Here is an 18,489-nt window from a genome sequence, read left to right as displayed (position 1 = left end):
TCCTCGTTCCCTCCACCTCCGACACATATATCCTCTTGGTCAATCTTTCCTCACTCATTCTCTCCATGTGCCCAAACCATTTCAAAACACCCTCTTCTGCTCTCTCAACCACGCTCTTTTTATTTCCACACATCTCTCTTACCCTTACGTTACTTACTCGATCAAACCACCTCACACCACACATTGTCCTCAAACATCTCATTTCCAGCACATCCACCCTCATGCGCACAACTCTATCCATAGCCCACGCCTGGCAACCATACAACATTGTTAGAACCACTATTCCTTCAAACACACCCATTTTTGCTTTCCGAGATAATGTTCTCGACTTCCACACATCCTTCAAGGCTCCCAGGATTTTCGCCCCCTCCCCCACCCTATGATCCACTTCCGCTTCCATGGTTCCATCCGCTGCCAGATCCACTCCCAGATATCTAAAACACTTCACTTCCTCCAGTTTTTCTCCATTCAAACTTACCTCCCAATTGACTTGACCCTCAACCCTACTGTACCTAATTACCTTGCTCTTATTCACATTTACTCTTAACTTTCTTCTTTCACACACTTTACCAAACTCAGTCACCAGCTTCTGCAGTTTCTCACATGAATCAGCCACCAGCGCTGTATCATCAGCGAACAACAACTGACTCACTTCCCAAGCTCTCTCATCCCCAACAGACTTCATACTTGCCCCTCTTTCCAAAACTCTTGCATTCACCTCCCTAACAACCCCATCCATAAACAAATTAAACAACCATGGAGACATCACACACCCCTGCCGCAAACCTACATTCACTGAGAACCAATCACTTTCCTCTCTTCCTACACATACACATGCCTTACATCCTCGATAAAAACTTTTCACTGCTTCTAACAACTTGCCTCCCACACCATATATTCTTAACACCTTCCACAGAGCATCTCTATCAACTCTATCATATGCCTTCTCCAGATCCATAAATGCTACATACAAATCCATTTGCTTTTCTAAGTATTTCTCACATACATTCTTCAAAGCAAACACCTGATCCACACATCCTCTACCACTTCTGAAACCACACTGCTCTTCCCCAATCTGATGCTCTGTACATGCCTTCACCCTCTCAATCAATACCCTCCCATATAATTTACCAGGAATACTCAACAAACTTATACCTCTGTAATTTGAGCACTCATTCTTATCCCCTTTGCCTTTGTACAATGGCACTATGCAAGCATTCCGCCAATCCTCAGGCACCTCACCATGAGTCATACATACATTAAATGACCTTACCAACCAGTCAATAATACAGTCACCCCCTTTTTTTATAAATTCCACTGCAATACCATCCAAACCTGCTGCCTTGCCGGCTTTCATCTTCCGCAAAGCTTTTACTACCTCTTCTCTGTTTACCAAATCATTTTCCCTAACCCTCTCACTTTGCACACCACCTCGACCAAAACACCCTATATCTGCCACTCTATCATCAAACACCTTCAACAAACCTTCAAAATACTCACTCCATCTCCTTCTCACATCACCACTACTTGTTATCACCTCCCAATCTGCGCCCTTCACTGAAGTTCCCATTTGCTCCCTTGTCTTACACACTTTATTTACCTCCTTCCAAAACATCTTTTTATTCTCCCTAAAATTTAATGATACTCTCTCACCCTAACTCTCATTTGCCCTCTTTTTCACCTCTTGCACCTTTCTCTTGACCTCCTGTCTCTTTCTTTATATGTAACCCCTTTAATTTTTCTTGAGCATTCCTGAAGTGAAATTACTTCCCTAGTCCGACTATAATTTCAGGCATACCTACCCAAGAGAAATATTTCACTAACTCTCTTACTATATTTTCAGAATGTATGTTATGTAATGGCACTGCTTCTGGAAATCTGGTAGATGTACACATTATAGTCAATAAATACCAATTTCCTTTACATGCTTTAGGTAGAGGACCTACACAATCAATTACAAGTTTGCTAAAAGGTTTATAAAATGAAGGAATTGGCTGCAATGGTGCTGGCTGTATAGTTTGGTTGGTTTTACCTACACTGACATATTTCACAAGTCTTACAATACTGGGATACATCTTTCTTCTTATTTGGCCAATAAAAATGAGTTAATAATCTATCATTTGTCTTCTTAACTCCTAGATGTCCAGACAAACAAGAGCTATGAGATAAAGCAATAACATAATGTTCTTTCGAACAACAATCTGCTTTCTGACCTCCCACTTATCAGATGCTGAAACATAAGCAGGCCTCCACTTTCTCGTTACCACACTATTTTGTACGTCAACTCCAACTGACACATTACACACACTCACATTTATAGCAGCTTTACTCCAACATTCTTTCAAACTCTCATCACCCTTCTGTACCTTTGTCAACTCTTCCTTGTCCACAACAAAATCTGAAAATACATAAGTTTTGAATTCCACAGTGCTCTTCTCATTTCCAAATTCTACTGTATGATCTCTAGTTACACACTCTTCATTAAATAATTCACCTAAATCATATTCATCTTCTCTCTTTAACATTGATCTGGTCACAACACAAGCTGGATAAACAATTTCACTACATCAATTGGATTACTGCTCATAATAGGCCCTGCGACTAATTTTTCAATCAAATCTTTCCCCAATAGCATGTGCACTCCAAGCAAAGGAGATTCCTTGCATATCCCAACTTTTACAAAGCCACTCACAAATCCACTCTCAAGATTTATATAATGCAGTGGGATAGGCTTGCCTAACCATAACCCTTTTACATCTATTTCTTCCCTAGAGTAAGACCCTTTGTCCATTCTAATACATCCTTCAGAATTAAACTTTGACTTGTTCCAGTATCTCTATCAAACTTTTCTTCTCAGGACTACCTTTAATTCAACCTTTCCTTCAGTAATATATGGCTCATAAATTGCAGATTTTGTTTTATTCACATTGTACTCATTACTTCTTACCTCATTGATATAATGTTTCTGTTCCCACGCAACAGTTAATCCTACAGACTTTGGGTATTTATGACACTGATATTGATATTTAGCATGACCAAATTCTCCATATCCCAAACATTTCATTGGCGGTATCTCCTGTCTTCTAACATGAGGGTTATGACTAAACTGAGGTCCTGAATACTTGTATCATTTTTGTCTTTGGAATATATTTCCTACATTGTTATGCGGGTCATAGTTAGGTGGATCTTCCACAAAATAATGTTGAACTAGGGTGTTTAACATTTGAATAGCGTGGATATTTAAAAGGTTTGTCATAATTCTACCTATTACTGTCTCATCATACCTTATTTCCTTGTTATTTCTTTCTTACAATATCTGTTAGCTAATTCTAACTGGTCAGCCATCCTGGCTGTTTCCATCACATTTTTCACTCTACTCTTGCATATTTCATATATTTCAGGTTATATACCACTTTTGATCTAATTCAGCAGGATTAGCTGTTTCTGTTCCTCCTTTGTCTCTGCCTCCTCAGACTTACACTACCTATTGAATGTCATTCCACACACACTAGCCATCTCAAGATGAGTTTGTCCACTAATTTTCATGATGTCCCTAAACCCTCTCCTTTAGGCTTCTGCATACAATTCCAGTTTTTAATACTGCTTTCTTAACAGCCTTATAATCTACCGATTCCATTATGCTAAGACATGCATACACCTCTCTAGCCTTACCCTTAAATTTACTCTGCACCAACATAGCCCCAGTCAATTTCATCCCATTCTTTAATAGTTGCAAGTTTTTCTAACTGAGTAAAGAAGTCCTTGGCTTCTTCTTTTATAAACTCGGGTAACTGACTTACCTTATCATCTTTTATCTCCAATTTTTCTTGTACTGTACCTGTTCTCTCTATTTCTAAATCCCTAAGTCTTACCTCTTTATCAGCCTGAATTCTCTTTTTGTTTCTGCCTATATTCTCTTTTTCTGCCTCTAGTTGAATTTTCTTAAGTTCAAATTCTAACCTCAATCTCTCTATTGCCACTTTTTCACTGATCTGTCCCTCATCCCCACTATCATCAACATCTTGAGGTTCCTTCAATACTGATAAGAACACCAACTGATAAATCAATTCTCTCTGCATGTCACCTTTGACATGTGTCCTTAGAGAAATTTCATAATTAGCTGCCATTTGGTTCAGTTCATCTTTATTACACTGGGTTTCATTAAACTTCTTAGCGTTATCTACCATGTTTAAACAAATGTTATTTACAAGTATGAACACTTACTTGTTTAGAGAAATCTTCTCCATATATTTCAAGAGAGCACAGTAGAGTACTAACTCACAACACTTCAATGCAACTTGAATTACATAAACTTGGTTTCAGCTTCGAGTACACATAGTTTCACATCCTGGACGGTCGGTTTCACATTATCCTTCCTAGACTGTAGGTTCCACATATTCACATCCTGGACAGGCCTCCATGTTACATATTGCCTTCACCACTTATTTCGAAGGATGTATAATCATCCCATAGGCCCATTCAAACAGATAACTCTGAAATAATATCTTTTGTTAACACAGAGATTTGGTTTAGACACAGATTCCCTTACCATCTGACTAACATCTGACAGCTGATGGTGATAATTATATACATATATATCCCTTTTCTTTCTCATAGATTTGGTCTAATACCAAACATGGTATTCATTTTATTTATTTATTTACCAAACATGGTAAAAAGCTATAAAAAGTATATTTACAAACACAAACATGTGCTCTCCTGAACATAAAAATACACTTTACTCGTAATATATTGATCTCCCTCTACTTAACAAATCTTAGGCAAATATACTTGCCTGAATTTTGTAACAAAAGTATTTGAAAAACTGAGATGTGTACAGATCAATATTAAAGATTTACCCAACAGCGTTGCATTATGTCTTATCCAAGAGGCCATTTTCTAGTGAGAGGTCTACAGCTTGTAAATATGGTCAACACTTTCTCTATTTTTGAATACAATCACTTCCCATTATTCTTTTGGGAGCAGCTGAGTAAGTGTGTTAGTAGCTTTGATGCATGAGACTGGGTTATGGTGATGGGTGATTTGAATGCAAAGGTGAGTAATGTGGCAGTTGAGGGAATAATTGGTGTACATGGGGTGTTCAGTGTTGTAAATGGAAATGGTGAACTGCTTGTAGATTTATGTGCTGAAAAAGGACTGGTGATTGGGAATTCTTTTTCTTTTCTTTCAAACTATTCGCCATTTCCCGCATTAGCGAGGTAGCGTTAAGAACAGAGGACTGGGCCTTGAGGGAATACCCTCACCTGGCCCAATTCTCTGTTCCTTCTTTTGGAAAATTAAAAAAAAAAAACGAGAGGGGAGGATTTCCAGCCCCCCCGCTCCCTCCCCTTTTAGTCGCCTTCTACGACACGCAGGGAATACGTGGGAAGTATTCTTTCTCCCCTATCCCCAGGGATACCTTGGGAATACCTGGTTTAAAAAGAGAGATATACATAAGTATACGTATGTAAGTAGGAGAGATGGCCAGAGAGCATTATTGGGTTACGTGTTAATTGATCGGCGCACGAAAGAGAGCCTTTTGAATGTTAATGTGCTGAGAGGTGCAACTGGAGGGATGTCTGATCATTATCTTGTGGAGGCGAAGATGAAGACTTGTAGAGGTTTTCAGAAAAGAAGAGAGAATGTTGGGGTGAAAAGAGTGGTGAGAGTAAGTGAGCTTGGGAAGGAGACTTGTGTGAGGAAGTACCAGGAGAGACCGAGTACAGAATGGAAAAAGGTGAGAACAAAGGACATAAGGGGAGTGGGGGAGGAATGGGATGTATTTAGGGAAGCAGTGATGGCTTGTACAAAAGATGCTTATGGCATGAGGAGCATGGGAGGTGGGCAGATTAGAAAGGGTGGTGAGTGATGGGATGAAGAAGTAAGACTATTAGTGAGAGAGAAGAGAGAGACATTTGGATGAGTTTTGCAGGGAAATAATGCAAATGATTGGGAGATGTATAAAAGAAAGAGGCAGGAGGTCAAGAGAAGAAAAAGAGGGCAAATGAGAGTTGGGGTGAGAGAGTATCATTAAATTTTAGGGAGAATAAAAAAATGTTTTGGAAGGAGGTAAATAAAGTGCATAAGACAAGGGAACAAATGGGAACTTCAGTGAAGGGGGCTAATGGGGAAGTGATAACAAGTAATGGTGATGTGACAAGGAGATGGAGTGAGTATTTCTAAGTTTGTTGAATGTGATAAGAGTGGCAGATACAGGGTGTTTTGGTCAAGGTGGTGTGCAAAGTGAGAGGGTTAGGAAAAATGATTTGGTAAATAGAGAAGAGGTAGTAACAGCTCTGTGGATGATGAAAGCTGGCAAGGCAGCGGGTTTGGATGGTATTGCAGTGGAATTTATTAAAAAAGGGGGTGACTGTATTGTTGACTGGTTGGCTAGGTTATTTAATGTATGTATGACTATCCCTGGGGATAGGGGAGAAAGAATACTTCCCACGTATTCCCTGCGTGTCGTAGAAGGCGACTAAAAGGGAAGGGAGCGGGGGGCTGGAAATCCTCCCCTCTCATTTTTTTTTAATTTTCCAAAAGAAGGGACAGAGAAGGGGGCCAGGTGAGGATATTCCCTCAAAGGTCCAGTCCTCTGTTCTTAATGCAACCTCGCTAATGTGGGAGATGGCGAATAGTATGAAAGAAAGATGACTCATGATAAGGTGCCTGAGGATTGGTGGAATGCTTGCATAGTGCCATTGTACAAAGGCAAAGGGGATAAAAGTGAGTGCTCAAATTACAGAGGTATAAGTTTGTTGAGTATTTCTGGGAAATTATATGAGAGGGTGAAGGCATGCACAGAGCATCAGATTGAGGAAGAGCAGTGTGGTTTCACAAGTGGTAGAGGATGCGTGGATCAGGTGTTTGCTTTGAAGAATGTATGAGAAATACTTAGAAGTGAGTGAGTCTCTTGTTATTTGCTGATGATACAGCGCTGGTGGCTGATTCATGTGAGAAACTGAGTTTGGTAAAGTGTGTGAAAGAAGAAAGCTGAGAGTAAATGTGAAGAAGAGCAAGGTTATTAGGTACAGTAGCATTGAGGGTCAAGTCAATTGGGAGGTAAGTTTGAATGGAGAAAAACTAGAGGAAGTAAAGTGTTTCAGATATCTGGGAGTGGATCTGGCAGCGGATGAAAACATGGAAGCGGACGTAAATCATAGGGTGGGGGATAGGGCGAAAATCCTGGGAGCCTTGAAGAATGTGTGGAAGTCGAGAACATTATCTCGGAAAGCAAAAATGGCTATGTTTGAAGGAATAGTTGTTCCAACAATGTTGTATGGTTGCAAGGCAAGGGCTATGGATAGAGTTGTGCGGAGGAGGGTGGATGTGCTGGAAATGAGATGTTTGAGGACAATATGTGGTGTGAGGTGGTTTGATCGAGTAAGTAATGCAAGGGTAAGAGAGATGTGTGGAAATAAAAAGAGGTGGTTGAGAGAGCAGAAGAGGGTGTTTTGAAATGGTTTGGGCACATGGAGAGAATGAGAGGAAAGATTGACCAAGAGGATATATGTGTCAGAGATGGAGATAACGAGGAGAAATGGGAGACCAAATTGGAGGTGAAAAGATGGAGTGAAAAAGATTTTGAGTGATCGGGGCCTAAACATGCAGGAGGGTGAAAGGCGGGCAAGGAATAGAGCGAAGTGGATCGATGTGGTATACCGGGGTCGACGTGCTGTCAATGGATTGAATCAGGGCATGTAAAGCATCTGGGGTAAACCATGGAAAGTTCTGTGGGGCCTGGATGTGGACAGGGAGCTGTGGTTGCGGGCATTATTGCATGACAGCTGGAGACTGAGTGTGAGCGAATGGGGCCTTTGTTGTCTTTTCCTGGCGCTGCCTCGCGCACATGGGGGGGGGGGGGGAATGTTATTCCGTGTGTGGCGGGGTGGCGATGGGGGTGAGTAGGGGCAGACAGTGTGAAATGTGTGCATGTGTGTATATGTGTGTGTGTATATATCTGTGTACGTTGGGATGTGTGGGTGTGTATGTTTGCGTGTGTGGACGTGTGTGCATGTGCATATGTGTGGGAGCGGGTTGGGCCATTTCTTTTGTCTGTTTCCTTGCGCTACCTCGCAGACGCAGGAGACAGCGACAAAGCAAAATAAATAAATAATATAAAGACAGAACAGTTAGGAACATATGTGGTCCAGCTGATAAAAGGTTTAGAAAAGTACAGAGTGTAATGGATCAGTGTTTGTATCCAGAAAGGGAGATTTTAGTGAAGGCGAGTGTTGTGGTGGCTAATTAATCAACACTGGAGGATTTGGCAAGAAAAGTGTGTGGCACCAAAATATGAAAGACTCGTACAGATGATATTTTTCAAGTAAGAAAATAAAATTCAAGACAAAGAGGAGAGGGTGGAGAAAGGAATGCTGATTAAAAGAACATGTTCTTCATCAGTCTGAGGCACACAATCCCCCTAAAGGATACTGATTTAAGAACTGGATCTGTAGACAAACTTAAGTGAGGGACTCTTTTAGTGGATATAAAATTACCTCAGTTAAAGGGAACAAAGGATGCATTTCATTGGTGCCTTTTCAAACAGGTTGAGAATAAACATCTGCGTCATGCTGGGCTGAGTAAGATTGGAAATGGCCCATAAGATTTATAGAAGCAACCACTGAATCAGATTGTAGAAATTTAGAAAGACACCGAATGTATTACATGTATGTATTATAACTAACAATTGTAGAGTCATAGAACTCACTAAGCAAATATAGTGCTGTTGCATAGTGTAAAAAAGTAAAGAAATTGCATGGTAGTGAAGAATGTTTGAGAGATATGGCCCCATTAGTAAAATTACATGCACATAGATAGGTACACATGCCAACTTACTTCCAACACATATATGTGCATAAATGCATTCATCTTGGATTAGTTTTTTCCTCTTTTCTGATACTGACATTGCATAATTTAGTTATGTCTACAAATAATTGAATTATGTTGGCCTTTTCATAAAACCTGTTATTGAATAAGGTTTTAACCATGATTCTAGGATTAGTGTGCCTTCTTTTTTTTACCCTAAGGCTTTTAAGTTCCATCTCTGGTATTTAGCAAAATCAGAGGTGTTATAGGATTTATAGTAGTCCCAACATTTTCACTTATTTAAATTCTTTGCTCAGTTTTTGTAAAAATTCTTTCTTCTTATTGCTGTGAGATGCTATTGCTCTGCAGTTAAGTTATATTAACCCTCTTTAAAGGAAATATGGAAACTTTCAGTACTTTAAACATCAAAAATGGATGAAGCAAGGGGAAATGGGAGACCAGGAGGGATATGGCAGGATGGACTAAAGTTTTGGGATGTCAGGACTTGAACACGGTGGGATGATGGCAGCAGCATGAGATACAATGAACTGGATCACTATAGGATAGAGGGATGACACTGTCAGTGGGATGAGCCATGACTTATACATGAAACGGTCCAGGTAATTTACCGAGTAGTCTGAAAGGCTTGGCTGTGTATGGTGATCTCTGGTTATGATGAATTATGCATGACAGCAAGACTGATTTTGGTCTGTGTTCATTTTTTCCTAACAAAGGTGGAAGAGGATGGTTAGATAGAAAAAAATCAGAAGTTTTCAGTCTTTTAACATGTGCAAAAGTTTTAATTATGTAAGTACAGTGATTTATTTCTTAAACATCTAAAGCATGTGCAGAATATCCTATCATACCCAGACACTCTGAATGCTCGATCTTCCATAACTCAAGACATTCCAAAATGCCGCCATTGTTTTTGTTTTGCCTGGATTATGGAAGAAAAAACTATTCTGGGTTGTGGACATTTTGTCTGAGTGGTGTAATTAATGGTTCACTGTTTTTCTCTTGAAACCCAGAACACATCCTAAACCCAGGCCAAATGTTCCAAGTTTGCAAAAAGATAGTTTGAGAGGATAAAGTTTTTCTTGAAACACCCAAAATATATCCCAGTTCTAACTCTTCTGCACCAATTATTCTAATTCTGAGAAAATACACTGTATATTTAGAGAGATAAGTTTGCTTTACAATATGTTCCTTTCATTTTAAGTGTAAATGAATATATCTTGCTTAGTAATCAATCATGGATGTTGAAGATATGGAAGAAAAATGGTCAAAATCTAAACGACTGTATTGTTAACCGGTTGGTAAGGATATTCAATGCATGTATGGATCATGGTGAAGTGCCTGAAGATTGCTGGAATGCATACAGAGTGCCACTGTACAAAGGCAAAGGGGATAAAGGTGAGTGTTCAAACTACAGAGGCATAAGTCACTTGTGTATTCCTGGGAAATTATATGGAAGGGTATTGACTGAAAGGAGGAAGGCATGTACAGAGCATCAGATTAGGGAAGAGCAGTGTGGTTTCACAAGTGGTAGAGGATGTGTGGATCAGGTGTTTGCTTTCAAGAATGTATTTGAGAAATACTTAGAGAAACAGGTGGATTTGTGTGTAGCATTCATGCATCTGGAGAAGGTACATGATTGGGTTGATAGAGATGTGTTGTGGAAGGTTTTAAGAGTATACGATGAGGGAGGTAAGTTGCTAGAAGCAGAAAAGTTTTTACCAAGGATGTAAGGCATGTGTATGAGTAGGAAGAGAGGAGTGACTGATTACCAGTAAATGTTGGTTTGTGGCACGGTTGTTTGCTGTCCCCATGTTGGTCAATTTGTTTATGGATGGGGTGGTTAGGGAGTTTTGGAGAAAGGGGAGATTATGCAGTCTTTTGGGGATGAGAGGGACTGAGAAGTGAGTCAGTTGTTGTTCGCTGATGACCCAGCTCTAGTGCCTAATTCAGGTGAGAAACTGCAGAGGTTGGTGAATGAGACTGGAAAAGTGTGTGAAAGGAGAAAGTGGAGAGTGAATGTAAATAAGAGCAAGGTTATTATGATCAGTATGGTTGACGGACGAGTTAACTGGGATGTAAATCTAAATGGAAAAAAATTGGAAGTGAGGTATTTTAGACATCTCGGAGTGGACACAGCAGTAGATGGAACCATGGAAGTGGAAGTGAGTTACAGGTTTGAGGAGGGAGTGAAGTTTCTGGGAACAATGAAGAAAGTGTGGAAGGAGAGAACAGTATCTCAAGAGAGCAAAAATGTCATATGGTTACGAGGAATGTGCTATAGATAGGGTTGTATGGAGGAGGGTGGATGTGTTGTAAATGAAATATTCGAGGACAATATGTGGTATGAAGTGGTTTGATTGAATAAGTAATGAGAGGGTAAGAGAGATGCTAGGAAATAAGTGTGGTTGAGAGAGCAGGAGAGTGTGTGTTGAAATAGCATGGATATACGAAGAGAATGAGTGAGGAAAGATTGACAAAGAGGATATACGGATCAGAGGTGAAGGGAACGAGTAAATTGGGAGATGGAAGGATGGAGTGAAAAAGATATTGAGTGATTGGGGCCTGAACATACAGGAGGGTGAGATGTGTGCAAGGAATAGAGTGAACTGGAACGATGTGGTATACCATGGTTCCTCAAATTATATATATATATATATATATATATATATATATATATATATATATATTTGCTTTGTCACTGTCTCCCGCGTTTGCGAGGTAGCGCAAGGAAACAGACGAAAGAAATGGCCCAACCCACCCCCATACACATGTATATACATACACATCCACACACGCAAATATCCATACCTACACAGCTTTCCATGGTTTACCCAGACGCTTCACATGCCCTGATTCAATCCACTGACAGCACGTCAACCCCAGTATACCACATCGATCCAATTCACTCTATTCCTTGCCCTCCTTTCACCCTCCTGCATGTTCAGGCCCCGATAACACAAAATCTTTTTCACTCCATCTTTCCACCTCCAATTTGGTCTTCCACTTCTCCTCGTTCCCTCCACCTCTGACACATATATCCTCTTGGTCAATCTTTCCTCACTCATTCTCTCCATGTGCCCAAACCATTTCAAAACACCCTCTTCTGCTCTCTCAACCACATTCTTTTTATTTCCACACATCTCTCTTACCCTTACGTTACTTACTCGATCAAACCACCTCACACCACACATTGTCCTCAAACATCTCATTTCCAGCACATCCACCCTCCTGCGCACAACTCTATCCATAGCCCACGCCTCGCAACCATACAAAATTGTTGGAACCACTATTCCTTCAAACATACCCATTTTTGCTTTCCGAGATAATGTTCTCGACTTCCACACATTCTTCAAGGCTCCCAGGATTTTCGCCCCCTCCCCCACCCTATGATCCACTTCCGCTTCCATGGTTCCATCCGCTGCCAGATCCACTCCCAGATATCTAAAACACTTTACTTCCTCCAGTTTTTCTCCATTCAAACTTACCTCCCAAATGACTTGACCCTCAACCCTACTGTACCTAATAACCTTGCTCTTATTCATATTTACTCTTAACTTTCTTCTTTCACACACTTTACCAAACTCAGTCACCATATATATATATATATATATATATATATATATATATATATATATATATATATATATATATATATAAAATGTCTTGGGAATGTCTTGGGAGTAAAGTCAGGGGTTAGTGAGAGGACAAGAGCAAGGGAAGGAGTAGCACTACTCCTGAATCAGGAGTTGTGGGAGTATGTGACAGAGTGTAAGAAAGTAAATTCTAGATTGATATGGGTAAAACTGAAAGTTCATGGAGAGAGATGGGTGATTATTGGTGCATATGCACCTGGGCATCAGAAGAAAGATCATGAGAGGCAAGTGTTTAGGGAGCAGCTGAATGAGTGTGTTAGTGGTTTTGATGCACAAGACCGGGTTATAGTGATGGGTGATTTGAATGCAAACGTGAGTAATGTGGCAGTTGAGGGAAAGATTGGTATACATGGAGTGTTCAGTTGTAAATGGAAATGGTGAACAGCTTGTAGATTTATGTGCTGAAAAAGGACTGGTGATTGGGAATAACTGGTTTAAAAAGTGAGATATACATAAGTATACGTATGTAAGTAGGAGAGATGGCCAGAGAGCGTTATTGGATTACGTGTTAATTGATAGACGCACGAAAGAGACTTTTGGATGTTAATGTGCTGAGAGGTGCAACTGGAGGGATGTCTGATCATTATCTTGTGGATGCGAAGGTGAAGATTTGTGGGGGTTTTCAGAAAAGAAGAGAGAATTTTGGGGTGAAGAGAGTGGTGAGAGTAAGTGAGCTTGGGAAGGAGACTTGTGTGAGGAAGTACCAGGAGAGACTGAGTACAGAATGGAAAAAGGTGAGAACAAGGCAGGTAAGGGGAGTGGGGGAGGAATGGGATGTATTTAGGGAAGCAGTGATGGCTTGCGCAAAAGATACTTGTGGCATGAGAAGCGTGGGAGGTGGGTTGATTAGAAAGGGTAGTGAGTGGTGGGATGAAGAAGTAAGATTATTAGTGAAAGAGAAGAGAGAGGCATTTGAACGATTTCTGCAGGGAAAATATGCAAATGAGTGGGAGAGGTATAAAAGAAAGAGACCGGAGGTCAAGAGAAAGGTGCAAGAGGTGAAAAAGAGGGCAAATGAGAGTTGGGGTGAGAGAGTATCATTAAATTTCAGGGAGAATAAAAAGATGTTTTGGAAGGAGGTAAATGAAGTGTGTAAGACAAAGGAGCAAATGGGAACTTCAGTGAAGGGGGCTAATGGGGAGGTGATAACAAGTAGTGGTGATGTGAGAAGGAGATGGAGTGAGTATTTTGGAGGTTTGTTGAATGTGTTTGATGATAGAGTGGCAGATATAGGGTGTTTTGGTCGAGGTGGTGTGCAAAGCGAGAGGGTTAGGGAAAATGATTTGGTAAATAGAGAAGAGGTAGTGGAAGCTTCACGGAGGATGAAAGCCGGCAAAGCAGCAGGTTTGGAAGGTATTGCAGTGGAATTTATTAAAAAAAGGGGTGACTGTATTGTTGATTGGTTGGTAAGGTTATTTAATGTATGTATGATTCATGGTGAGGTGCCTGAGGATTGGCGGAATGTGTGCATAGTGCCATTGTACAAAGGCAAAGGGGACAAGAGTGAGTGCTCAAATTACAGAGGTATAAGTTTGCTGAGTATTCCTGGTAAATTATATGGGAGGGTATTGATTGAGAGGGTGAAGGCGTGTACAGAGCATCAGATTGGGGAAGAGCAGTGTGTTTTCAGAAGTGGTAGAGGATGTGTGGATCAGGTGTTTGCTTTGAAGAATGTATGTGAGAAATACTTAGAAAAACAAATGGATTTGTATGTAGCATTTATGGATCTGGAGAAGGCATATGATAGAGTTGATAGAGATGCTCTGTGGAAGGTTTTAAGAATATATGGTGTGGGAGGCAAGTTGTTAGAAGCAGTGAAAAGTTTTTATCGAGGATGTAAGGCATGTGTACGTGTAGGAAGAGAGGAAAGTGATTGGTTCTCAGTGAATGTAGGTTTGCAGCAGGTGTGTGTGATGTCTCCATGGTTGTTTAATTTGTTTATGGATGGAGTTGTTAGGGAGGTGAATGCAAGAGTTTTGGAAAGTGGGGCAAGTATGAAGTCTGTTGTGGATGAGAGAGCTTAGGACGTGAGTCAGTTGTTGTTCGCTGATGATACAGCGCTGGTGGCTGATTCATGTGAGAAACTGCAGAAGCTGGTGACTGAGTTTGGTAAAGTGTGTGAAAGAAGAAAGTTAGGAGTAAATGTGAATAAGAGCAAGGTTATTAGGTACAGTAGGGTTGAGGGTCAAGTCAACTGGGAGGTAAGTTTGAATAGAGAAAAACTGGAGGAAGTAAAGTGTTTTAGATATCTGGGAGTGGATCTGGCAGCGGATGGAACCATGGAAGCGGAAGTGAATCATAGGGTGGGGGAGGGGGTGAAAATTCTGGGAGCCTTGAAGAATGTTTGGAAGTCGAGAACATTATCTCGGAAAGCAAAAATGGGTATGTTTGAAGGAATAGTGGTTCCAACAATGTTGTATAGTTGCGAGGCGTGGGCTATGGATAGAGCTGTGCGCAGGAGGGTGGATGTACTGGAAATGAGATGCTTGAGGACAATATGTGGTGTGAGGTGGTTTGATCGAGTAAGTAATGTATGGGTAAGAGAGATGTGTGGAAATAAAAAGAGTGTGGTTGGGAGAGCAGAAGAGGGTGTTTTGAAATGGTTTGGTCACATGGAAAGAATGAGTGGGGAAAGATTAACCAAGAGGATATGTGTGTCAGAGGTGGAGGGAATGAGGAGAAGTGGGAGACCAAATTGGAGGTGGAAAGATGGAGTGAAAAAGATTTTGAGTGATCGGGGCCTGAGCATGCAAGAGGGTGAAAGGCGGGCAAGGAATAGAGTGAATTGGAACGATCTGGTATACCGGGGTCGATGTGCTGTCAATGGATTGAACCAGGGCATGTGAAGTGTCTGGGGTAAACCATGGAAGGTGTGTGGGGCTTGGATGTGGAAAGGGAGCTGTGGTTTCGGTGCATTATTACATGACAGCTAGTGATTGAGTGTGAACGAATGGGGCCTTTGGTGTCTTTCCTAGCACTACCTCGCACACATGAGGGGGAGAGGGTTGTTATTCCACGTGTGGCGAGGTGGCGATGGGAACAAATAAAGGCAGACATGGTCATGAATTTAGAGCTTCAGAAGAATTATTACCATATATTTCTTGCACTACTGTACCTTTATTTCACCTACCATTTCTCCAATTTAATGCCCATTATTTCATGCATTCATCCACCCTTATTCAACTGCTATTTCACTTCCACACTCCACTGCCTTCCTGCCAGATCCACAATTAAAATTGTCAGTTTTTTAAGATAATATACATTATCACTGTGATTACATATTCATACAGTATGTGCAAGGAGTTCTGCACTCTTAGGGCCACATCTATAAGGCTCTATGTGAAATAATACTCAAAGGTAAAGGGGAGGAATGGTAGGAAAATATCTCAGGAATAAAGTTAGGTAGGTGAGGACAAGAGCTAAGGAAGCAGTAGCACTACTACTGAAGCTGGAGTTGTGGTTGTGTGTAATAGAGTTTAAGGAAGCAAATTCTTGATTGATGTTGCTAAAATTATAATGAATGGCAAGAAATGGTTGATTATTGGTGCTTATACACTTAGCCATGAGCAGAAAGATCATGGAAGGCATGTGTTTTGGGAGCAGCTGAATGAGAGTCAGCAGTTTTGATATATGGCACCGAGTACTAGTGATGGGTGATTTAAATGCAAAGATGAGTAATGTGGTAGCTGAGGGTATAACTGGTTCACATGGGGTATTCAAAGTTATGAAGTGAAATGGTGAAAGGCGTGTGGAGTCGTGTGCTGAAATAAGATTGCTGATTAGGAATATCTGGTTTAAAATGAGGAATATACACAAGTATATGTATGTGAGTAGGAGAGATGGTCAATGGGCATTATTAGATTACATATTAATTAGTAGGTAGGTAAGAGAGACTTTTGGATGTAACTAACTATATCTGAGGTAGAAAAAATCATATCTACCTATGTCAGAGGAGTGCAACTTGACAATCACTAAAGTGTTGGCTCACTAAGCAGATGTCAGTAATCCACCTAATACCCAGGCAAGTAGCACTGGTCCCTACCAACTAATACCTTGACAAATTACAAAGGTGTTAAGAGTTATCTTATAAGTCCTAATGTTTGCTTACTTATTTGGCCCCCCTTGCTAATATTTTCACAATTGGCTGCTAAAATGTTGTCTTGATCATTATCAGTACTTATTTCAATGACCACCACATATGTAAAAGCGATTCTCAAGTACAAATGCCTATGTTCTTGTAAATATATGTAGATAAATGTACATAAAGGTAATATGTCCATATAGTAACCATAAATAGCAATGTATCATTTAGTGATCGTTTTGCAAGGCTCAAAACCCAGGGGTGATAACATTTTAGATTTGTTACTGACAAATGCAATCAACTTTATGGATGAAGTTGAGGTGGGAGGACAGTTAGATAATAGTGACCACAAGGAAATAAGATTCAATATAATGAAGACTGCAAAGAGGAAGGAGAATGATAAGTCCATTCTCGACTTTCATAAGGCAAACTTTGCGGGGCTATGTAAATACCTTGCCTGTGTTGACCGGGTGGGACCAAATGGTGGGGTGAGGTCAGACAGACCAAGCAGTGCAGGTGATGTGGGTTCAGGTCAGTCAGGTGACTTGGATCAGCTTAGCAATGGTCTCAAGTCATGTGTCGATGAAGTAGGCGAGACCATTAACACTGTGGAGGTTTCTGTAGAAAGGTTCCTGGTAACACTAAAAAAGGGACAAGAACTGATTATTCTATATAGGCAATATAGGACTAAAAAATAATGACCAAAAATAGCTAATAGAATAAAACACCTATAGGGCAGAAGGGCTTGCACAGGTAAAATGGGGGTAAAACACAGTTTACTGAGTAGCTAATGCAAATTAAGAGACTGGTACAATCAGAGATTAGAGTGCTAAGAGTAAATAAAAAATTAAGATCGCTAACGAAGCAAAAAAGGCAAGGGATTTTTTTTTTCAAGTGTACAGAACAGAGGTTTGGGAGAACATTGGACCTATCATATCCTTTTTCTGGTAGATTAGTTGACAGTCAAATTGAAATACGTGAAGTTTTAAACAATCACTTCATATCAGTATTTACACAATACAAACATTCCGGTTCCAGAGCAAATTTACGTGGGGAGGGGGGGGGAGACGACAGCGGGAAGCTATGCGATAGAAAAATGAATAAATTCGATATTTGGAAACAAACAGAAGTATTAAGAGTAAACAAGGGTCATGAGCCAAATGGTATTTATGCAATGGCCTTGAAAGACTCTACGGAGGAAGCAAGTGTTCCACTTTCAACTGTTTAAAGTCTCCAGATTCACACACAGTTCCTAAGCATTGGAGGACAGCAAGAGGATAAAGGCAAGTGTTCAAACTACAGATTTAAGTTTGCTGAGTATATCTGGGAAGTTCTATAAGATGGTATTGATTGAGGGTAAAGGCGTTTACAGAGCATCAGATTGGGGAGGAGCAACGTGGTGTCAGAGGTGATATAGGATGTGTGGATCGGGTGTTTGCTTAACAGAATGTAAAATGGGAGAAACATTTAAGTAAAAATTGATGGCCTTGTATATAGCATTTATGGATGTGGGGAAGTCATGTGATAGGGTTGATAAAGATGCCTCAATCATTTTCTTTTCTAACTTGTCCCATGAGTTGATAAATCAATAAATTTTCAAATGAAAAGTAAATAAATTGCAAAATAACTCCTTGTAACAACACTTGTGACACAAAAATATAAAAGTTCAACATGAATTCCTCGACATCAGGCCAATGGACTCATCCTATTGTCTACATTTAACTACATTATATTTCTGTACCGCTCCTAACATCTAAACACAAACTTATGTACAGATTTTAATCCAATGAACCTCTCAGAAGGCAAAAATCATATAAAATCTGCACAAAGAACATGGCTTGGGCTTATGGTGAGCATTCTCTGTTGACAATCTCTGCCTTCGTTAATTGTTTCTTCCATTAACACCATACTCTCAATATCCCATCAACT

General features: G+C 40.3%; 1 long non-coding RNA gene across 2 annotated transcripts in view; it reads right to left on the bottom strand.

Moving 5' to 3' along the window:
* Positions 1-1,712: 1,712 nt before the first annotated feature.
* Positions 1,713-18,489, bottom strand: part of LOC139748374 (uncharacterized) — a 16,964-nt gene continuing 187 nt past the window's right edge. Inside the window, exons 2-4 of one of the 2 annotated variants that reach the window (XR_011712649.1) lie at positions 17,013-17,201; positions 4,225-4,493; positions 1,713-2,398 (exon numbers count right to left, since the gene is read on the bottom strand). This is a non-coding gene — a long non-coding RNA (uncharacterized lncRNA). Of the gene's footprint in view, positions 4,494-17,012; positions 17,202-18,489 lie in introns of both variants that reach the window. The other variant, XR_011712648.1, reaches the window with a different exon arrangement.

The sequence above is a fragment of the Panulirus ornatus genome, chromosome 73 (genome assembly GCF_036320965.1).
Source record: "Panulirus ornatus isolate Po-2019 chromosome 73, ASM3632096v1, whole genome shotgun sequence".
In the NCBI taxonomy this organism is placed as follows: domain Eukaryota; kingdom Metazoa; phylum Arthropoda; class Malacostraca; order Decapoda; family Palinuridae; genus Panulirus; species Panulirus ornatus.
Note: the sequence above shows the minus strand (reverse complement) of the source record. Positions and strands in the feature narration are given on the sequence as shown.